Source organism: Phalacrocorax carbo, unplaced genomic scaffold (assembly GCF_963921805.1).
Source record: "Phalacrocorax carbo unplaced genomic scaffold, bPhaCar2.1 SCAFFOLD_65, whole genome shotgun sequence".
NCBI classification, from domain to species: domain Eukaryota; kingdom Metazoa; phylum Chordata; class Aves; order Suliformes; family Phalacrocoracidae; genus Phalacrocorax; species Phalacrocorax carbo.
In genome coordinates, this window is record NW_026990413.1 from 13078 (window position 1) to 36284 (window position 23207).

At 50.3% G+C, this 23207-nt stretch overlaps 1 long non-coding RNA gene across 2 annotated transcripts in view; it reads right to left on the minus strand.

Moving 5' to 3' along the window:
• The window catches only part of LOC135311182 (uncharacterized), a 32268-nt gene extending 10039 nt beyond the window's left edge, over positions 1 to 22229 (minus strand). For both annotated transcript variants that reach the window (XR_010370990.1, XR_010370989.1), the window contains exon 1: positions 22147 to 22229. This is a non-coding gene — a long non-coding RNA (uncharacterized LOC135311182). The remainder of the gene's footprint in view (positions 1 to 22146) is intronic.
• Between the last annotated feature and the right edge of the window lie 978 nt (positions 22230 to 23207).

The following is a 23207-nucleotide window of genomic DNA, read 5'->3' on the forward strand; positions in this document are numbered from 1 at the left end:
CAGCTCTCTCCCCCAGCCCACTGAGGGTGGAGTGAGCAAGCAGCTCCCTGGTGCAGAGTTGCCAGCTGGGGCTAAACCACGGCACACGCTTGTCCTCGTTTGGCAGGGAGCGGACCGTCCATTGCCTGGCTCCTGGAGCGACGGGCTGCTGGGCAGAGGGGGAGGCCACCAAAGGTGAGGAGCAGGGCACAGGACAGTAGGAAGAGAGAAGAGAAAAGCGGCATGCGGCTGGACGGGGTGGGGGGTGTGTGTGCATGTAGTGAGAAGGCATGAGGCAGGGAACAGGACAGCCAGAGAAGGACAGGGAGCCTGACTGAGGTGGAGATAAAAGCAGCAGAGAGAGGGGAAGAGAGGCAGCAGAAAGTGGGAAGAGCAGGACAGAGACCAAGAAAGAACGATGAGGAGCAGGCTGGAAACACACAAAGAACCTGGGGCAGGCAGCACAACAGCGAGGGAGGAATGAAGACTAGGGGCAGAAAGCTGACAGAGCAAGATGGAGAAAGACAAGAAAAGCGACAAGAACAGGGCAGAGAGGGAAGAAAGAAGCCACAGGGACAGGGAGCCGAGACAGCCAACGACAGAGGGAAGGGGCCGGGGAGGGAAAACCACAAAACGAACCACGGGGCTACGTGGTACAGAGCATGAGCAGGGAGGGAATTAACAATTAGGGACAGGGAGCCAGAGGAAAAAGAAAATACACCAAAAGGGAGACGGAGAGCAACAGGAATCGCAATGCGTACAGAAAGAAGAGAGAGAAACAATTGTAAAATAGGGACATGGGGAAGCCAGAAAGGACAAAAGCTACAGGCTACAGGGCAGAGAGGGAAGAATTAACGAATAGACACAGAGAGCTGGGCAGAAAGAGACGGAGAAAGGCTAAAGATCACACGGCCAACAGGGAAGAGAGGGAAGAATTTAAAAAACAGGGGCAAGAAGCCAGAGAGAGGGAGGGAGAGGCAACAATAAAATGGGGACGGGCCACAGGGCAGCGAGGAGGGAACCGAGGAATAAGGAAAAGATGCCAAAGAGAACACAATGTAGTATGGAAAAAAGGAACAGCGGCCTATGGGGAAGGAGGAATTAAAGATCAGGCACTGGGAGGCAGACAGAGACAAACGAAGAAAAACCAACAGCAATGGGCTAGCAAGACAGAGAGGGAGGAAATTGGGCAATAAATCATAGCAGCAAGGAGCTGGACAGAGAGATGAGGACAAACAAACAGCACGGGTCTACGTGACAGAGAACGTGGAATTAGAACACAGAAAGGGAGCCTGTCAGAGGTGGAGATAAAAGCAGCAGAGAGGGGAAGAGAGGAAGCAGAAAGAGGGAAGAGCAGGACAGAGACAAGAAAGAACGATGTGGAGCAGGCTGGAAACACACAAAGAACCTGGGGCAGGCAGCACGACAGCGAGGGAGGAATGAAGACTAGGGGCAGAAAGCTGACAGAGCAAGATGGAGAAAGACAAGAAAAGCGACAAGAACAGGGCAGAGAGGGAAGTAAGAAGCCACAGGGACAGGGAGCCGAGACAGGCAACGACGGAGGGAAGGGAACACCACAAAACAACCACGGGGCTACGTGGTACAGAGCATGAGCAGGGAGAGAATTAACAATTAGGGACAGGGAGCCAGAGGAAAAAGAAAATACACCAAAAGGGAGATGGAGAGCAAAAGGAATCGCAATGCGTACAGAAAGAAGAGAGAGAAACAATTCTAAAATAGGGACATGGGGAAGCCAGAAAGGACAAAAGCTACAGGCTACAGGGCAGAGAGGGAAGAATTAACGAATAGACACAGAGAGCTGGGCAGAAAGAGACGGAGAAAGGCTAAAGATCTCACGGCCACCAGGGAAGAGAGGGAGGAATTTAAAAAACAGGGGTAAGAAGCCAGAGAGAGGGAGGGAGAGGCAACAATAAAATGGGGACGGGCCACAGGGCAGCGAGGAGGGAACCGAGGAATAAGGAAAAGATGCCAAAGAGAACACAATGTAGTATGGAAAAAAGGAACAGCGGCCTAGGGGGAAGGAGGAATTAAAGATCAGGCACTGGGAGGCAGACAGAGACAAACGAAGAAACAAGTGAAAACAAACCAACAGCAATGGGCTAGCAAGACAGAGAGGGAGGAAATTGGGCAATAAATCATAGCAGCAAGGAGCTGGACAGAGAGAGATGAGGACAAACAAACAGCACGGGTCTACGTGACAGAGACCGTGGAATTAGAACACAGAGAGGGAGCCTGTCAGAGGTGGAGATAAAAGCAGCAGAGAGGGGAAGAGAGGCAGCAGAAAGAGGGAAGAGCAGGACAGAGACCAAGAAAGAACGATGTGGAGCAGGCTGGAAACACACAAAGAACCTGGGGCAGGCAGCACGACAGCGAGGGAGGAATGAAGACTAGGGGCAGAAAGCTGACAGAGCAAGATGGAGAAAGACAAGAAAAGCGACAAGAACAGGGCAGAGAGGGAAGTAAGAATTCACAGGGACAGGGAGCCGAGACAGCCAACGACAGAGGGAAGGGAACACCAAAAAAACGAACCACGGGGCTACGTGGTACAGAGCATGAGCAGGGAGAGAATTAACAATTAGGGACAGGGAGCCAGAGGAAAAAGAAAATACACCAAAAGGGAGATGGAGAGCAAAAGGAATCGCAATGCGTACAGAAAGAAGAGAGAACCAATTCTAAAATAGGGACATGGGGAAGCCAGAAAGGACAAAAGCTACAGGCTACAGGGCAGAGAGGGAAGAATTAACGAATAGACACAGAGAGCTGGGCAGAAAGAGACGGAGAAAGGCTAAAGATCACACGGCCACCAGGGAAGAGAGGGAGGAATTTAAAAAACAGGGGTAAGAAGCCGGAGAGAGAGGGAGGGAGAGGCAACAATAAAATGGGGACGGTCCACAGGGCAGCGAGGAGGGAACCAAGGAATAAGGAAAAGATGCCAAAGAGAACACAATGTAGTATGGAAAAAAGGAACAGCGGCCTATGGGGAAGGAGGAATTAAAGATCAGGCACTGGGAGGCAGACAGAGACAAACGAAGAAAAACCAACAGCAATGGGCTAGCAAGACAGAGAGGGAGGAAATTGGGCAATAAATCATAGCAGCAAGGAGCTGGACAGAGAGAGATGAGGACAAACAAACAGCACGGGTCTACGTGACAGAGACCGTGGAATTAGAACACAGAGAGGGAGCCTGTCAGAGGTGGAGATAAAAGCAGCAGAGAGGGGAAGAGAGGCAGCAGAAAGAGGGAAGAGCAGGACAGAGACCAAGAAAGAACGATGAGGAGCAGGCTGGAAACACACAAAGAACCTGGGGCAGGCAGCACGACAGCGAGGGAGGAATGAAGACTAGGGGCAGAAAGCTGACAGAGCAAGATGGAGAAAGACAAGAAAAGCGACAAGAACAGGGCAGAGAGGGAAGAAAGAAGCCACAGGGACAGGGAGCCGAGACAGCCAACGACAGAGGGAAGGGGCCGGGGAGGGAAAACCACAAAACGAACGACGGGGCTACGTGGTACAGAGCATGAGCAGGGAGGGAATTAACAATTAGGGACAGGGAGCCAGAGGAAAAAGAAAATACACCAAAAGGGAGACGGAGAGCAAAAGGAATCGCAATGCGTACAGAAAGAAGAGAGAACCAATTCTAAAATAGGGACATGGGGAAGCCAGAAAGGACAAAAGCTACAGGCTACAGGGCAGAGAGGGAAGAATTAACGAATAGACACAGAGAGCTGGGCAGAAAGAGACGGAGAAAGGCTAAAGATCACACGGCCACCAGGGAAGAGAGGGAAGAATTTAAAAAACAGGGGCAAGAAGCCAGAGAGAGGGAGGGAGAGGCAACAATAAAATGGGGACGGTCCACAGGGCAGCGAGGAGGGAACCGAGGAATGAGAAAGAGGCCAAAGAGAACACAATGTAGTATGGAAAAAAGGAACAGCGGCCTATGGGGAAGGAGGAATTAAAGATCAGGCACTGGGAGGCAGACAGAGACAAACGAAGAAAAACCAACAGCAATGGGCTAGCAAGACAGAGAGGGAGGAAATTGGGCAATAAAACATAGCAGCAAGGAGCTGGACAGAGAGATGAGGACAAACAAACAGCACGGGTCTACGTGACAGAGAACGTGGAATTAGAACACAGAGAGGGAGCCTGTCAGAGGTGGAGATAAAAGCAGCAGAGAGGGGAAGAGAGGCAGCAGAAAGAGGGAAGAGCAGGACAGAGACCAAGAAAGAACGATGAGGAGCAGGCTGGAAACACACAAAGAACCTGGGGCAGGCAGCACGACAGCGAGGGAGGAATGAAGACTAGGGGCAGAAAGCTGACAGAGCAAGATGGAGAAAGACAAGAAAAGCGACAAGAACAGGGCAGAGAGGGAAGAAAGAAGCCACAGGGACAGGGAACCGAGACAGGCAACGGCGGAGGGAAGGGGCCGGGAAGGGAACACCACAAAACGAACCACGGGGCAACGTGGTACAGAGCATGAGCAGGGAGAGAATTAACAATTAGGGACAGGGAGCCAGAGGAAAAAGAAAATACACCAAAAGGGAGATGGAGAGCAAAAGGAATCGCAATGCGTACAGAAAGAAGAGAGAACCAATTCTAAAATAGGGACATGGGGAAGCCAGAAAGGACAAAAGCTACAGGCTACAGGGCAGAGAGGGAAGAATTAACGAATAGACACAGAGAGCTGGGCAGAAAGAGACAGAGAAAGGCTAAAGATCACACGGCCACCAGGGAAGAGAGGGAAGAATTTAAAAAACAGGGGTAAAAAGCCAGAGAGAGGGAGGGAGAGGCAACAATAAAATGGGGACGGGCCACAGGGCAGCGAGGAGGGAACCGAGGAATAAGGAAAAGATGCCAAAGAGAACACAATGTAGTATGGAAAAAAGGAACAGCGGCCTATGGGGAAGGAGGAATTAAAGATCAGGCACTGGGAGGCAGACAGAGACAAACGAAGAAAAACCAACAGCAATGGGCTAGCAAGACAGAGAGGGAGGAAATTGGGCAATAAATCATAGCAGCAAGGAGCTGGACAGAGAGAGATGAGGACAAACAAACAGCACGGGTCTACGTGACAGAGACCGTGGAATTAGAACACAGAGAGGGAGCCTGTCAGAGGTGGAGATAAAAGCAGCAGAGAGGGGAAGAGAGGCAGCAGAAAGTGGGAAGAGCAGGACAGAGACAAGAAAGAACGATGTGGAGCAGGCTGGAAACACACAAAGAACCTGGGGCAGGCAGCACGACAGCGAGGGAGGAATGAAGACTAGGGGCAGAAAGCTGACAGAGCAAGATGGAGAAAGACAAGAAAAGCGACAAGAACAGGGCAGAGAGGGAAGAAAGAAGCCACAGGGACAGGGAGCCTAGACAGGCAACGACGGAGGGAAGGGGCCGGGGAGGGAACACCACAAAACGAACCACGGGGCTACGTGGTACAGAGCATGAGCAGGGAGGGAATTAACAATTAGGGACAGGGAGCCAGAGGAAAAAGAAAATACACCAAAAGGTTGATGGAGAGCAAAAGGAATCGCAATGCGTACAGAAAGAAGAGAGAGAAACAATTCTAAAATAGGGACATGGGGAAGCCAGAAAGGACAAAAGCTACAGGCTACAGGGCAGAGAGGGAAGAATTAACGAATAGACACAGAGAGCTGGGCAGAAAGAGACGGAGAAAGGCTAAAGATCTCACGGCCACCAGGGAAGAGAGGGAGGAATTTAAAAAACAGGGGTAAGAAGCCAGAGAGAGGGAGGGAGAGGCAACAATAAAATGGGGACGGTCCACAGGGCAGCGAGGAGGGAACCGAGGAATGAGAAAGAGGCCAAAGAGAACACAATGTAGTATGGAAAAAAGGAACAGCGGCCTATGGGGAAGGAGGAATTAAAGATCAGGCACTGGGAGGCAGACAGAGACAAACGAAGAAAAACCAACAGCAATGGGCTAGCAAGACAGAGAGGGAGGAAATTGGGCAATAAAACATAGCAGCAAGGAGCTGGACAGAGAGATGAGGACAAACAAACAGCACGGGTCTACGTGACAGAGAACGTGGAATTAGAACACAGAGAGGGAGCCTGTCAGAGGTGGAGATAAAAGCAGCAGAGAGGGGAAGAGAGGCAGCAGAAAGAGGGAAGAGCAGGACAGAGACCAAGAAAGAACGATGAGGAGCAGGCTGGAAACACACAAAGAACCTGGGGCAGGCAGCACGACAGCGAGGGAGGAATGAAGACTAGGGGCAGAAAGCTGACAGAGCAAGATGGAGAAAGACAAGAAAAGCGACAAGAACAGGGCAGAGAGGGAAGAAAGAAGCCACAGGGACAGGGAACCGAGACAGGCAACGGCGGAGGGAAGGGGCCGGGAAGGGAACACCACAAAACGAACCACGGGGCAACGTGGTACAGAGCATGAGCAGGGAGAGAATTAACAATTAGGGACAGGGAGCCAGAGGAAAAAGAAAATACACCAAAAGGGAGATGGAGAGCAAAAGGAATCGCAATGCGTACAGAAAGAAGAGAGAACCAATTCTAAAATAGGGACATGGGGAAGCCAGAAAGGACAAAAGCTACAGGCTACAGGGCAGAGAGGGAAGAATTAACGAATAGACACAGAGAGCTGGGCAGAAAGAGACAGAGAAAGGCTAAAGATCACACGGCCACCAGGGAAGAGAGGGAAGAATTTAAAAAACAGGGGTAAAAAGCCAGAGAGAGGGAGGGAGAGGCAACAATAAAATGGGGACGGGCCACAGGGCAGCGAGGAGGGAACCGAGGAATAAGGAAAAGATGCCAAAGAGAACACAATGTAGTATGGAAAAAAGGAACAGCGGCCTATGGGGAAGGAGGAATTAAAGATCAGGCACTGGGAGGCAGACAGAGACAAACGAAGAAAAACCAACAGCAATGGGCTAGCAAGACAGAGAGGGAGGAAATTGGGCAATAAATCATAGCAGCAAGGAGCTGGACAGAGAGAGATGAGGACAAACAAACAGCACGGGTCTACGTGACAGAGACCGTGGAATTAGAACACAGAGAGGGAGCCTGTCAGAGGTGGAGATAAAAGCAGCAGAGAGGGGAAGAGAGGCAGCAGAAAGTGGGAAGAGCAGGACAGAGACAAGAAAGAACGATGTGGAGCAGGCTGGAAACACACAAAGAACCTGGGGCAGGCAGCACGACAGCGAGGGAGGAATGAAGACTAGGGGCAGAAAGCTGACAGAGCAAGATGGAGAAAGACAAGAAAAGCGACAAGAACAGGGCAGAGAGGGAAGAAAGAAGCCACAGGGACAGGGAGCCTAGACAGGCAACGACGGAGGGAAGGGGCCGGGGAGGGAACACCACAAAACGAACCACGGGGCTACGTGGTACAGAGCATGAGCAGGGAGGGAATTAACAATTAGGGACAGGGAGCCAGAGGAAAAAGAAAATACACCAAAAGGTTGATGGAGAGCAAAAGGAATCGCAATGCGTACAGAAAGAAGAGAGAGAAACAATTCTAAAATAGGGACATGGGGAAGCCAGAAAGGACAAAAGCTACAGGCTACAGGGCAGAGAGGGAAGAATTAACGAATAGACACAGAGAGCTGGGCAGAAAGAGACGGAGAAAGGCTAAAGATCTCACGGCCACCAGGGAAGAGAGGGAGGAATTTAAAAAACAGGGGTAAGAAGCCAGAGAGAGGGAGGGAGAGGCAACAATAAAATGGGGACGGTCCACAGGGCAGCGAGGAGGGAACCGAGGAATGAGAAAGAGGCCAAAGAGAACACAATGTAGTATGGAAAAAAGGAACAGCGGCCTATGGGGAAGGAGGAATTAAAGATCAGGCACTGGGAGGCAGACAGAGACAAACGAAGAAAAACCAACAGCAATGGGCTAGCAAGACAGAGAGGGAGGAAATTGGGCAATAAAACATAGCAGCAAGGAGCTGGACAGAGAGATGAGGACAAACAAACAGCACGGGTCTACGTGACAGAGAACGTGGAATTAGAACACAGAGAGGGAGCCTGTCAGAGGTGGAGATAAAAGCAGCAGAGAGGGGAAGAGAGGCAGCAGAAAGAGGGAAGAGCAGGACAGAGACCAAGAAAGAACGATGAGGAGCAGGCTGGAAACACACAAAGAACCTGGGGCAGGCAGCACGACAGCGAGGGAGGAATGAAGACTAGGGGCAGAAAGCTGACAGAGCAAGATGGAGAAAGACAAGAAAAGCGACAAGAACAGGGCAGAGAGGGAAGAAAGAAGCCACAGGGACAGGGAACCGAGACAGGCAACGGCGGAGGGAAGGGGCCGGGAAGGGAACACCACAAAACGAACCACGGGGCAACGTGGTACAGAGCATGAGCAGGGAGAGAATTAACAATTAGGGACAGGGAGCCAGAGGAAAAAGAAAATACACCAAAAGGGAGATGGAGAGCAAAAGGAATCGCAATGCGTACAGAAAGAAGAGAGAACCAATTCTAAAATAGGGACATGGGGAAGCCAGAAAGGACAAAAGCTGCAGGCTACAGGGCAGAGAGGGAAGAATTAACGAATAGACACAGAGAGCTGGGCAGAAAGAGACAGAGAAAGGCTAAAGATCACACGGCCACCAGGGAAGAGAGGGAAGAATTTAAAAAACAGGGGTAAAAAGCCAGAGAGAGGGAGGGAGAGGCAACAATAAAATGGGGACGGGCCACAGGGCAGCGAGGAGGGAACCGAGGAATAAGGAAAAGATGCCAAAGAGAACACAATGTAGTATGGAAAAAAGGAACAGCGGCCTATGGGGAAGGAGGAATTAAAGATCAGGCACTGGGAGGCAGACAGAGACAAACGAAGAAAAACCAACAGCAATGGGCTAGCAAGACAGAGAGGGAGGAAATTGGGCAATAAATCATAGCAGCAAGGAGCTGGACAGAGAGAGATGAGGACAAACAAACAGCACGGGTCTACGTGACAGAGAACGTGGAATTAGAACACAGAGAGGGAGCCTGTCAGAGGTGGAGATAAAAGCAGCAGAGAGGGGAAGAGAGGCAGCAGAAAGTGGGAAGAGCAGGACAGAGACAAGAAAGAACGATGTGGAGCAGGCTGGAAACACACAAAGAACCTGGGGCAGGCAGCACGACAGCGAGGGAGGAATGAAGACTAGGGGCAGAAAGCTGACAGAGCAAGATGGAGAAAGACAAGAAAAGCGACAAGAACAGGGCAGAGAGGGAAGAAAGAAGCCACAGGGACAGGGAGCCTAGACAGGCAACGACGGAGGGAAGGGGCCGGGGAGGGAACACCACAAAACGAACCACGGGGCTACGTGGTACAGAGCATGAGCAGGGAGGGAATTAACAATTAGGGACAGGGAGCCAGAGGAAAAAGAAAATACACCAAAAGGTTGATGGAGAGCAAAAGGAATCGCAATGCGTACAGAAAGAAGAGAGAGAAACAATTCTAAAATAGGGACATGGGGAAGCCAGAAAGGACAAAAGCTACAGGCTACAGGGCAGAGAGGGAAGAATTAACGAATAGACACAGAGAGCTGGGCAGAAAGAGACGGAGAAAGGCTAAAGATCTCACGGCCACCAGGGAAGAGAGGGAGGAATTTAAAAAACAGGGGTAAGAAGCCAGAGAGAGGGAGGGAGAGGCAACAATAAAATGGGGACGGTCCACAGGGCAGCGAGGAGGGAACCGAGGAATGAGAAAGAGGCCAAAGAGAACACAATGTAGTATGGAAAAAAGGAACAGCGGCCTATGGGGAAGGAGGAATTAAAGATCAGGCACTGGGAGGCAGACAGAGACAAACGAAGAAAAACCAACAGCAATGGGCTAGCAAGACAGAGAGGGAGGAAATTGGGCAATAAAACATAGCAGCAAGGAGCTGGACAGAGAGATGAGGACAAACAAACAGCACGGGTCTACGTGACAGAGAACGTGGAATTAGAACACAGAGAGGGAGCCTGTCAGAGGTGGAGATAAAAGCAGCAGAGAGGGGAAGAGAGGCAGCAGAAAGAGGGAAGAGCAGGACAGAGACCAAGAAAGAACGATGAGGAGCAGGCTGGAAACACACAAAGAACCTGGGGCAGGCAGCACGACAGCGAGGGAGGAATGAAGACTAGGGGCAGAAAGCTGACAGAGCAAGATGGAGAAAGACAAGAAAAGCGACAAGAACAGGGCAGAGAGGGAAGAAAGAAGCCACAGGGACAGGGAGCCTAGACAGGCAACGACGGAGGGAAGGGGCCGGGGAGGGAACACCACAAAACGAACCACGGGGCTACGTGGTACAGAGCATGAGCAGGGAGGGAATTAACAATTAGGGACAGGGAGCCAGAGGAAAAAGAAAATACACCAAAAGGTTGATGGAGAGCAAAAGGAATCGCAATGCGTACAGAAAGAAGAGAGAGAACCAATTCTAAAATAGGGACATGGGGAAGCCAGAAAGGACAAAAGCTACAGGCTACAGGGCAGAGAGGGAAGAATTAACGAATAGACACAGAGAGCTGGGCAGAAAGAGACGGAGAAAGGCTAAAGATCTCACGGCCACCAGGGAAGAGAGGGAGGAATTTAAAAAACAGGGGTAAGAAGCCAGAGAGAGGGAGGGAGAGGCAACAATAAAATGGGGACGGTCCACAGGGCAGCGAGGAGGGAACCGAGGAATGAGAAAGAGGCCAAAGAGAACACAATGTAGTATGGAAAAAAGGAACAGCGGCCTATGGGGAAGGAGGAATTAAAGATCAGGCACTGGGAGGCAGACAGAGACAAACGAAGAAAAACCAACAGCAATGGGCTAGCAAGACAGAGAGGGAGGAAATTGGGCAATAAAACATAGCAGCAAGGAGCTGGACAGAGAGATGAGGACAAACAAACAGCACGGGTCTACGTGACAGAGAACGTGGAATTAGAACACAGAGAGGGAGCCTGTCAGAGGTGGAGATAAAAGCAGCAGAGAGGGGAAGAGAGGCAGCAGAAAGTGGGAAGAGCAGGACAGAGACAAGAAAGAACGATGTGGAGCAGGCTGGAAACACACAAAGAACCTGGGGCAGGCAGCACGACAGCGAGGGAGGAATGAAGTATAGGGGCAGAAAGCTGACAGAGCAAGATGGAGAAAGACAAGAAAAGCGACAAGAACAGGGCAGAGAGGGAAGAAAGAAGCCACAGGGACAGGGAACCGAGACAGGCAACGGCGGAGGGAAGGGGCCGGGAAGGGAACACCACAAAACGAACCACGGGGCAACGTGGTACAGAGCATGAGCAGGGAGAGAATTAACAATTAGGGACAGGGAGCCAGAGGAAAAAGAAAATACACCAAAAGGGAGATGGAGAGCAAAAGGAATCGCAATGCGTACAGAAAGAAGAGAGAACCAATTCTAAAATAGGGACATGGGGAAGCCAGAAAGGACAAAAGCTACAGGCTACAGGGCAGAGAGGGAAGAATTAACGAATAGACACAGAGAGCTGGGCAGAAAGAGACGGAGAAAGGCTAAAGATCACACGGCCACCAGGGAAGAGAGGGAGGAATTTAAAAAACAGGGGTAAGAAGCCAGAGAGAGGGAGGGAGAGGCAACAATAAAATGGGGACGGGCCACAGGGCAGCGAGGAGGGAACCGAGGAATAAGGAAAAGATGCCAAAGAGAACACAATGTAGTATGGAAAAAAGGAACAGCGGCCTATGGGGAAGGAGGAATTAAAGATCAGGCACTGGGAGGCAGACAGAGACAAACGAAGAAAAACCAACAGCAATGGGCTAGCAAGACAGAGAGGGAGGAAATTGGGCAATAAAACATAGCAGCAAGGAGCTGGACAGAGAGAGATGAGGACAAACAAACAGCACGGGTCTACGTGACAGAGAACGTGGAATTAGAACACAGAGAGGGAGCCTGTCAGAGGTGGAGATAAAAGCAGCAGAGAGGGGAAGAGAGGAAGCAGAAAGAGGGAAGAGCAGGACAGAGACCAAGAAAGAACGATGTGGAGCAGGCTGGAAACACACAAAGAACCTGGGGCAGGCAGCATGACAGCGAGGGAGGAATGAAGACTGGGGCAGAAAGCTGACAGAGCAAGATGGAGAAAGACAAGAAAAGCGACAAGAACAGGGCAGAGAGGGAAGAAAGAAGCCACAGGGACAGGGAACCGAGACAGGCAACGGCGGAGGGAAGGGGCCGGGAAGGGAACACCACAAAACGAACCACGGGGCAACGTGGTACAGAGCATGAGCAGGGAGAGAATTAACAATTAGGGACAGGGAGCCAGAGGAAAAAGAAAATACACCAAAAGGGAGATGGAGAGCAAAAGGAATCGCAATGCGTACAGAAAGAAGAGAGAACCAATTGTAAAATAGGGACATGGGGAAGCCAGAAAGGACAAAAGCTACAGGCTACAGGGCAGAGAGGGAAGAATTAACGAATAGACACAGAGAGCTGGGCAGAAAGAGACGGAGAAAGGCTAAAGATCACACGGCCACCAGGGAAGAGAGGGAAGAATTTAAAAAACAGGGGTAAGAAGCCAGAGAGAGGGAGGGAGAGCCAACAATAAAATGGGGACGGGCCACAGGGCAGCGAGGAGGGAACCGAGGAATAAGGAAAAGATGCCAAAGAGAACACAATGTAGTATGGAAAAAAGGAACAGCGGCCTATGGGGAAGGAGGAATTAAAGATCAGGCACTGGGAGGCAGACAGAGACAAACGAAGAAAAACCAACAGCAATGGGCTAGCAAGACAGAGAGGGAGGAAATTGGGCAATAAATCATAGCAGCAAGGAGCTGGACAGAGAGAGATGAGGACAAACAAACAGCACGGGTCTACGTGACAGAGACCGTGGAATTAGAACACAGAGAGGGAGCCTGTCAGAGGTGGAGATAAAAGCAGCAGAGAGGGGAAGAGAGGCAGCAGAAAGAGGGAAGAGCAGGACAGAGACCAAGAAAGAACGATGTGGAGCAGGCTGGAAACACACAAAGAACCTGGGGCAGGCAGCACGACAGCGAGGGAGGAATGAAGACTAGGGGCAGAAAGCTGACAGAGCAAGATGGAGAAAGACAAGAAAAGCGACAAGAACAGGGCAGAGAGGGAAGTAAGTATTCACAGGGACAGGGAGCCGAGACAGCCAACGACAGAGGGAAGGGAACACCACAAAACGAACCACGGGGCTACGTGGTACAGAGCATGAGCAGGGAGAGAATTAACAATTAGGGACAGGGAGCCAGAGGAAAAAGAAAATACACCAAAAGGGAGATGGAGAGCAAAAGGAATCGCAATGCGTACAGAAAGAAGAGAGAGAACCAATTCTAAAATAGGGACATGGGGAAGCCAGAAAGGACAAAAGCTACAGGCTACAGGGCAGAGAGGGAAGAATTAACGAATAGACACAGAGAGCTGGGCAGAAAGAGACGGAGAAAGGCTAAAGATCTCACGGCCACCAGGGAAGAGAGGGAGGAATTTAAAAAACAGGGGTAAGAAGCCAGAGAGAGGGAGGGAGAGGCAACAATAAAATGGGGACGGGCCACAGGGCAGCGAGGAGGGAACCGAGGAATAAGGAAAAGATGCCAAAGAGAACACAATGTAGTATGGAAAAAAGGAACAGCGGCCTATGGGGAAGGAGGAATTAAAGATCAGGCACTGGGAGGCAGACAGAGACAAACGAAGAAAAACCAACAGCAATGGGCTAGCAAGACAGAGAGGGAGGAAATTGGGCAATAAAACATAGCAGCAAGGAGCTGGACAGAGAGAGATGAGGACAAACAAACAGCACGGGTCTACGTGACAGAGAACGTGGAAGTAGAACACAGAGAGGGAGCCTGTCAGAGGTGGAGATAAAAGCAGCAGAGAGGGGAAGAGAGGCAGCAGAAAGAGGGAAGAGCAGGACAGAGACCAAGAAAGAACGATGTGGAGCAGGCTGGAAACACACAAAGAACCTGGGGCAGGCAGCACGACAGCGAGGGAGGAATGAAGACTGGGGCAGAAAGCTGACAGAGCAAGATGGAGAAAGACAAGAAAAGCGACAAGAACAGGGCAGAGAGGGAAGAAAGAAGCCACAGGGACAGGGAACCGAGACAGACAACGGCGGAGGGAAGGGGCCGGGAAGGGAACACCACAAAACGAACCACGGGGCAACGTGGTACAGAGCATGAGCAGGGAGAGAATTAACAATTAGGGACAGGGAGCCAGAGGAAAAAGAAAATACACCAAAAGGGAGATGGAGAGCAAAAGGAATCGCAATGCGTACAGAAAGAAGAGAGAACCAATTCTAAAATAGGGACATGGGGAAGCCAGAAAGGACAAAAGCTACAGGCTACAGGGCAGAGAGGGAAGAATTAACGAATAGACACAGAGAGCTGGGCAGAAAGAGACGGAGAAAGGCTAAAGATCACACGGCCACCAGGGAAGAGAGGGAGGAATTTAAAAAACAGGGGCAAGAAGCCAGAGAGAGGGAGAGAGAGGCAACAATAAAATGGGGACGGGCCACAGGGCAGCGAGGAGGGAACCGAGGAATAAGGAAAAGAGGCCAAAGAGAACACAATGTAGTATGGAAAAAAGGAACAGCGGCCTATGGGGAAGGAGGAATTAAAGATCAGGCACTGGGAGGCAGACAGAGACAAACGAAGAAAAACCAACAGCAATGGGCTAGCAAGACAGAGAGGGAGGAAATTGGGCAATAAAACATAGCAGCAAGGAGCTGGACAGAGAGATGAGGACAAACAAACAGCACGGGTCTACGTGACAGAGACCGTGGAATTAGAACACAGAGAGGGAGCCTGTCAGAGGTGGAGATAAAAGCAGCAGAGAGGGGAAGAGAGGCAGCAGAAAGAGGGAAGAGCAGGACAGAGACCAAGAAAGAACGATGTGGAGCAGGCTGGAAACACACAAAGAACCTGGGGCAGGCAGCACGACAGCGAGGGAGGAATGAAGACTGGGGCAGAAAGCTGACAGAGCAAGATGGAGAAAGACAAGAAAAGCGACAAGAACAGGGCAGAGAGGGAAGAAAGAAGCCACAGGGACAGGGAACCGAGACAGGCAACGGCGGAGGGAAGGGGCCGGGAAGGGAACACCACAAAACGAACCACGGGGCTACGTGGTACAGAGCATGAGCAGGGAGAGAATTAACAATTAGGGACAGGGAGCCAGAGGAAAAAGAAAATACACCAAAAGGGAGATGGAGAGCAAAAGGAATCGCAATGCGTACAGAAAGAAGAGAGAACCAATTCTAAAATAGGGACATGGGGAAGCCAGAAAGGACAAAAGCTACAGGCTACAGGGCAGAGAGGGAAGAATTAACGAATAGACACAGAGAGCTGGGCAGAAAGAGACGGAGAAAGGCTAAAGATCACACGGCCACCAGGGAAGAGAGGGAAGAATTTAAAAAACAGGGGCAAGAAGCCAGAGAGAGGGAGAGAGAGGCAACAATAAAATGGGGACGGGCCACAGGGCAGCGAGGAGGGAACCGAGGAATAAGGAAAAGAGGCCAAAGAGAACACAATGTAGTATGGAAAAAAGGAACAGCGGCCTATGGGGAAGGAGGAATTAAAGATCAGGCACTGGGAGGCAGACAGAGACAAACGAAGAAAAACCAACAGCAATGGGCTAGCAAGACAGAGAGGGAGGAAATTGGGCAATAAATCATAGCAGCAAGGAGCTGGACAGAGAGATGAGGACAAACAAACAGCACGGGTCTACGTGACAGAGAACGTGGAATTAGAACACAGAGAGAAGGAGCCGGACAGAGGTGGAGATAAAAGCAGCAGAGAGGGAAAGAGAGGCAGCAGAAAGAGGGAAGAGCAGGACAGAGACAAGAAAGAACGATGTGGAGCAGGCTGGAAACACACAAAGAACCTGGGGCAGGCAGCACGACAGCGAGGGAGGAATGAAGTATAGGGGCAGAAAGCTGACAGAGCAAGATGGAGAAAGACAAGAAAAGCGACAAGAACAGGGCAGAGAAGGAAGTAAGAATTCACAGGGACAGGGAGCCGAGACAGCCAACGACAGAGGGAAGGGAACACCACAAAACGAACCACGGGGCTACGTGGTACAGAGCATGAGCAGGGAGAGAATTAACAATTAGGGACAGGGAGCCAGAGGAAAAAGAAAATACACCAAAAGGGAGATGGAGAGCAAAAGGAATCGCAATGCGTACAGAAAGAAGAGAGAGAACCAATTCTAAAATAGGGACATGGGGAAGCCAGAAAGGACAAAAGCTACAGGCTACAGGGCAGAGAGGGAAGAATTAACGAATAGACACAGAGAGCTGGGCAGAAAGAGACGGAGAAAGGCTAAAGATCTCACGGCCACCAGGGAAGAGAGGGAGGAATTTAAAAAACAGGGGTAAGAAGCCAGAGAGAGGGAGGGAGAGGCAACAATAAAATGGGGACGGGCCACAGGGCAGAGAGGAGGGAACCGAGGAATAAGGAAAAGATGCCAAAGAGAACACAATGTAGTATGGAAAAAAGGAACAGCGGCCTATGGGGAAGGAGGAATTAAAGATCAGGCACTGGGAGGCAGACAGAGACAAACGAAGAAAAACCAACAGCAATGGGCTAGCAAGACAGAGAGGGAGGAAATTGGGCAATAAATCATAGCAGCAAGGAGCTGGACAGAGAGATGAGGACAAACAAACAGCACGGGTCTACGTGACAGAGAACGTGGAATTAGAACACAGAGAGAGGGAGCCGGACAGAGGTGGAGATAAAAGCAGCAGAGAGGGGAAGAGAGGCAGCAGAAAGAGGGAAGAGCAGGACAGAGACAAGAAAGAACGATGTGGAGCAGGCTGGAAACACACAAAGAACCTGGGGCAGGCAGCACGACAGCGAGGGAGGAATGAAGACTAGGGGCAGAAAGCTGACAGAGCAAGATGGAGAAAGACAAGAAAAGCGACAAGAACAGGGCAGAGAGGGAAGAAAGAAGCCACAGGGACAGGGAACCGAGACAGGCAACGGCGGAGGGAAGGGAACACCACAAAACGAACCACGGGGCTACGTGGTACAGAGCATGAGCAGGGAGAGAATTAACAATTAGGGACAGGGAGCCAGAGGAAAAAGAAAATACACCAAAAGGGAGATGGAGAGCAAAAGGAATCGCAATGCGTACAGAAAGAAGAGAGAACCAATTCTAAAATAGGGACATGGGGAAGCCAGAAAGGACAAAAGCTACAGGCTACAGGGCAGAGAGGGAAGAATTAACGAATAGACACAGAGAGCTGGGCAGAAAGAGACGGAGAAAGGCTAAAGATCACACGGCCACCAGGGAAGAGAGGGAAGAATTTAAAAAACAGGGGCAAGAAGCCAGAGAGAGGGAGAGAGAGGCAACAATAAAATGGGGACGGGCCACAGGGCAGCGAGGAGGGAACCGAGGAATAAGGAAAAGAGGCCAAAGAGAACACAATGTAGTATGGAAAAAAGGAACAGCGGCCTATGGGGAAGGAGGAATTAAAGATCAGGCACTGGGAGGCAGACAGAGACAAACGAAGAAAAACCAACAGCAATGGGCTAGCAAGACAGAGAGGGAGGAAATTGGGCAATAAATCATAGCAGCAAGGAGCTGGACAGAGAGATGAGGACAAACAAACAGCACGGGTCTACGTGACAGAGAACGTGGAATTAGAACACAGAGAGAGGGAGCCGGACAGAGGCGGAGATAAAAGCAGCAGAGAGGGGAAGAGAGGCAGCAGAAAGAGGGAAGAGCAGGACAGAGACAAGAAAGAACGATGTGGAGCAGGCTGGAAACACACAAAGAACCTGGGGCAGGCAGCACGACAGCGAGGGAGGAATGAAGTATAGGGGCAGAAAGCTGACAGAGCAAGATGGAGAAAGACAAGAAAAGCGACAAGAACAGGGCAGAGAGGGAAGTAAGAATTCACAGGGACAGGGAGCCGAGACAGCCAACGACAGAGGGAAGGGAACACCACAAAACGAACCACGGGGCTACGTGGTACAGAGCATGAGCAGGGAGAGAATTAACAATTAAGGGACAGGGAGCCAGAGGAAAAAGAAAATACACCAAAAGGGAGATGGAGAGCAAAAGGAATCGCAATGCGTACAGAAAGAAGAGAGAGAACCAATTCTAAAATAGGGACATGGGGAAGCCAGAAAGGACAAAAGCTACAGGCTACAGGGCAGAGAGGGAAGAATTAACGAATAGACACAGAGAGCTGGGCAGAAAGAGACGGAGAAAGGCTAAAGATCTCACGGCCACCAGGGAAGAGAGGGAGGAATTTAAAAAACAGGGGTAAGAAGCCAGAGAGAGGGAGGGAGAGGCAACAATAAAATGGGGACGGGCCACAGGGCAGCGAGGAGGGAACCGAGGAATAAGGAAAAGATGCCAAAGAGAACACAATGTAGTATGGAAAAAAGGAACAGCGGCCTATGGGGAAGGAGGAATTAAAGATCAGGCACTGGGAGGCAGACAGAGACAAACGAAGAAAAACCAACAGCAATGGGCTAGCAAGACAGAGAGGGAGGAAATTGGGCAATAAAACATAGCAGCAAGGAGCTGGACAGAGAGAGATGAGGACAAACAAACAGCACGGGTCTACGTGACAGAGAACGTGGAATTAGAACACAGAGAGGGAGCCTGTCAGAGGTGGAGATAAAAGCAGCAGAGAGGGGAAGAGAGGCAGCAGAAAGAGGGAAGAGCAGGACAGAGACAAGAAAGAACGATGTGGAGCAGGCTGGAAACACACAAAGAACCTGGGGCAGGCAGCACGACAGCGAGGGAGGAATGAAGACTAGGGGCAGAAAGCTGACAGAGCAAGATGGAGAAAGACAAGAAAAGCGACAAGAACAGGGCAGAGAGGGAAGTAAGAATTCACAGGGACAGGGAGCCGAGACAGCCAACGACAGAGGGAAGGGAACACCACAAAACGAACCACGGGGCAACGTGGTACAGAGCATGAGCAGGGAGAGAATTAACAATTAGGGACAGGGAGCCAGAGGAAAAAGAAAATACACCAAAAGGGAGATGGAGAGCAAAAGGAATCGCAATGCGTACAGACAGAAGAGAGAGAACCAATTCTAAAATAGGGACATGGGGAAGCCAGAAAGGACAAAAGCTACAGGCTACAGGGCAGAGAGGGAAGAATTAACGAATAGACACAGAGAGCTGGGCAGAAAGAGACGGAGAAAGGCTAAAGATCACACGGCCACCAGGGAAGAGAGGGAAGAATTTAAAAAACAGGGGCAAGAAGCCAGAGAGAGGGAGAGAGAGGCAACAATAAAATGGGGACGGGCCACAGGGCAGCGAGGAGGGAACCGAGGAATAAGGAAAAGAGGCCAAAGAGAACACAATGTAGTATGGAAAAAAGGAACAGCGACCTAGGGGGAAGGAGGAATTAAAGATCAGGCACTGGGAGGCAGACAGAGACAAACGAAGAAAAACCAACAGCAATGGGCTAGCAAGACAGAGAGGGAGGAAATTGGGCAATAAAACATAGCAGCAAGGAGCTGGACAGAGAGAGATGAGGACAAACAAACAGCACGGGTCTACGTGACAGAGACCGTGGAATTAGAACACAGAGAGGGAGCCTGTCAGAGGTGGAGATAAAAGCAGCAGAGAGGGGAAGAGAGGCAGCAGAAAGAGGGAAGAGCAGGACAGAGACCAAGAAAGAACGATGTGGAGCAGGCTGGAAACACACAAAGAACCTGGGGCAGGCAGCACGACAGCGAGGGACGAATGAAGACTGGGGCAGAAAGCTGACAGGGCAAGATGGAGAAAGACAAGCGACAAGAACAGGGCAGAGAGGGAAGAAAGAAGCCACAGGGACAGGGAGCCGAGACAGCCAACGACAGAGGGAAGGGAACACCACAAAACGAACCACGGGGCTACGTGGTACAGAGCATGAGCAGGGAGAGAATTAACAATTAGGGACAGGGAGCCAGAGGAAAAAGAAAATACACCAAAAGGGAGATGGAGAGCAAAAGGAATCGCAATGCGTACAGAAAGAAGAGAGAGAACCAATTCTAAAATAGGGATATGGGGAAGCCAGAAAGGACAAAAGCTACAGGCTACAGGGCAGAGAGGGAAGAATTAACGAATAGACACAGAGAGCTGGGCAGAAAGAGACGGAGAAAGGCTAAAGATCTCACGGCCACCAGGGAAGAGAGGGAGGAATTTAAAAAACAGGGGTAAGAAGCCAGAGAGAGGGAGGGAGAGGCAACAATAAAATGGGGACGGTCCACAGGGCAGCGAGGAGGGAACCGAGGAATAAGGAAAAGATGCCAAAGAGAACACAATGTAGTATGGAAAAAAGGAACAGCGGCCTATGGGGAAGGAGGAATTAAAGATCAGGCACTGGGAGGCAGACAGAGACAAACGAAGAAAAACCAACAGCAATGGGCTAGCAAGACAGAGAGGGAGGAAATTGGGCAATAAAACATAGCAGCAAGGAGCTGGACAGAGAGAGATGAGGACAAACAAACAGCACGGGTCTACGTGACAGAGACCGTGGAATTAGAACACAGAGAGGGAGCCTGTCAGAGGTGGAGATAAAAGCAGCAGAGAGGGGAAGAGAGGCAGCAGAAAGAGGGAAGAGCAGGACAGAGACCAAGAAAGAACGATGTGGAGCAGGCTGGAAACACACAAAGAACCTGGGGCAGGCAGCACGACAGCGAGGGACGAATGAAGAATAGGGGCAGAAAGCTGACAGAGCAAGATGGAGAAAGACAAGAAAAGGGCAGAGAGGGAAGTAAGAATTCACAGGGACAGGGAGCCGAGACAGGCAACGACGGAGGGAAGGGAACACCACAAAACGAACCACGGGGCTACGTGGTACAGAGCATGAGCAGGGAGAGAATTAACAATTAGGGACAGGGAGCCAGAGGAAAAAGAAAATACACCAAAAGGGAGATGGAGAGCAAAAGGAACTGCAATGCGTACAGAAAGAAAAGAAAAACATTTCTAAATAGGGACGGGTCTACGTGGAATTAGAACACAGAGAGAGCCGGACAGAGAGGGGCCGAGAGAAATCTAGATAGGCTACAGTGGGCAGAGGCAGGAATTAAAACCTAGGGACAGGGAGCTGGACAGAGAGATGGAGATCACAGGAAACAGCGGTGGGTGCAGGAAGAGCAGGAATTCAAGAATAGGGAAAGGGAGCTGGACAGAGAAGAACTCAGAAAGGCAAGAACAGTAGCAGGGTACAGAGCAGAGAAGACGAATAAAAAGCGCGGGGGGAGCGTTGAGGCAGACAGAGAGATTAAGAAAATGTCACGGGCTACGTGGCAAAGCAGGAGGAATTCAGAAACGGGGACGGGAACCAAGGAAGAGTGAGTTGGTGAAGGATAACGGGCATTAGAAGTGAGGGACGGGAGCTGGGAAAAGCGAGAGGCAGAGAAAAACAGGATCACACAAAGCCAAAAAAGAAGAAACAGAACAACAGGAACAAGTGTAACCAAAGCGATGAAATCAATCAACCAGAGACGTTGTTACACTATGGGAACATGGAGCGTACGAATCAGTGTATCTGTTGATCTGCATTTTAGTCCCTAGGTAATCATTAATGTGAACAGAACAATAGGCAATGTGCTTCTGTCAGAAAAGGATGACAAAACGCGGTTTCGTGTAGCGGACTGAGAAAACTAGCCAAGACTGGCAAGATTAAGAGCCAAGACGGCAAAAGGTAATTCCGGCAGGGGGAAGATCGCGACCACCGACTCACGGACCACCACCGACTCAAGTAACACCACCTACTCAGAAGAGGACAACCGAGCCTGCGCAGTAATTTACATAAGGAAAGAGCAAGTTTGTACCAATCAGTAGACAGGACAATAATGAATATGTCTGACTACGTAAAATTTTGAGCTATAAATTGTAGGGGAAAGGTGCGTGAGGTACGCACGTTAGGAGGAGCGATCCCCGTGCATCCGGCGCCGTGAATAAAGAATGCCTGCTCTTTAATACTAAATTGGAGTTACAGAGTTGTTTCCAATTTTACCACGTTTTTCAGTAACACAGGGAGTCACACCAAGAGAGCCAGAGAAAGACAAAATACCGACAGGCTACAGGACAGAGCAGGAGGAATACAAAAAAACAGAGCCAGAGCCAGGGAGAGAGGCAGAGAAAGAAAAAGTAGCCACAGGCTACAGGACAGAGAGAGGACTGAAAAGACAGGGAGGCATTCAGCCACTCAGAGCTAGATGGAGAAAGAAGGTGCGGGGAAAGAGAGGGGGCCAGGAGAGAGACAGGGAGGGCCCAGGACGCACAAGAGAGGCAATGGGGCCCCAGTGGCCCAGGACTCACCGTGACTCTCGCTCTCAGCGCTGCTGGCACAATTTAGCCGTTCAGATGCTTCTTTCCCCTTCTCTCCTCCTTTTTTTTCTGCAGCTCCATGTTCTGAGTGTTTCTTGCAAAAAATACTCTTACCCTAGAAGAGGCGCCTTTAGCATAGAGCAAGGAGCAAAGCACAAGTATTCTTTTGCATGCGCTTGCTCCACCAGATATCCCAGAGACCCAGTTACAACTTTGGACATTGCCTTTTGGTGTGGGTAATATCTGGCCTGTGGGGCACTAATATAACAGAAAAATGCAGTAGCCCGGAATAACAAGGTTTTGCTTAGTGGGAGGCTATGCAGGTTCAGAGATCCAACCTGTGTGTGCTCGTGTGTCCCTGGAGGACGGAGAGTCCCGGCAATGTGTCATGGCATGGCCACTTAGTTGTGGGAGCAAACATGGTAGGTTATGCGTTAACCCGCCTGTGTCGGTGCAACACTTAATGGGGTTCGGCCAGGCACATTTCTTCGCCGCAGAAACATTTAACGGGATCCTACCAGGCACTTTTGTTAGGCGGCAAAACAAGTAAAAGGGCCCGGCCTGGCATTTCCGGTAGTCAATGAGACAACTAATGTCATCCCGCCGGGATCTTCCCGTTGTAAGTCAACACTTGCTGTCATTTGGATACGCTCTTCTACTACGTTGTACAGAAATTAATGCCTTCCTGCAGGGTATCTGCAGTCATCTGCGCAGAATTTAGTCGCGTTCGCGACATTATTTCACGTAGGCAACAGCTAATGGTGTCCTACCGGGCTTTTCCGGAGTCGACGCAGCACTTAAAAGGATCCTACAAGGTACTTCCGGTATTTGGAAAGACAGTGTCACCCGGACAGACACCTACATGAGTCAGTGGAACTCTTAATATGGCTACAGCCGAGCACTTCCGGTCGTCTCTGTAATCCTTAGGAAGATCGAGTCAGGAAAGTCTGATAATGATAAAACACGTAAAAGAGTAAGCTTTCGACGAGGCAAAGTGCTGTAGGGCGATGAATGCAGACACCTGGAAATAACTTTAAGTGTTCACATTTGCC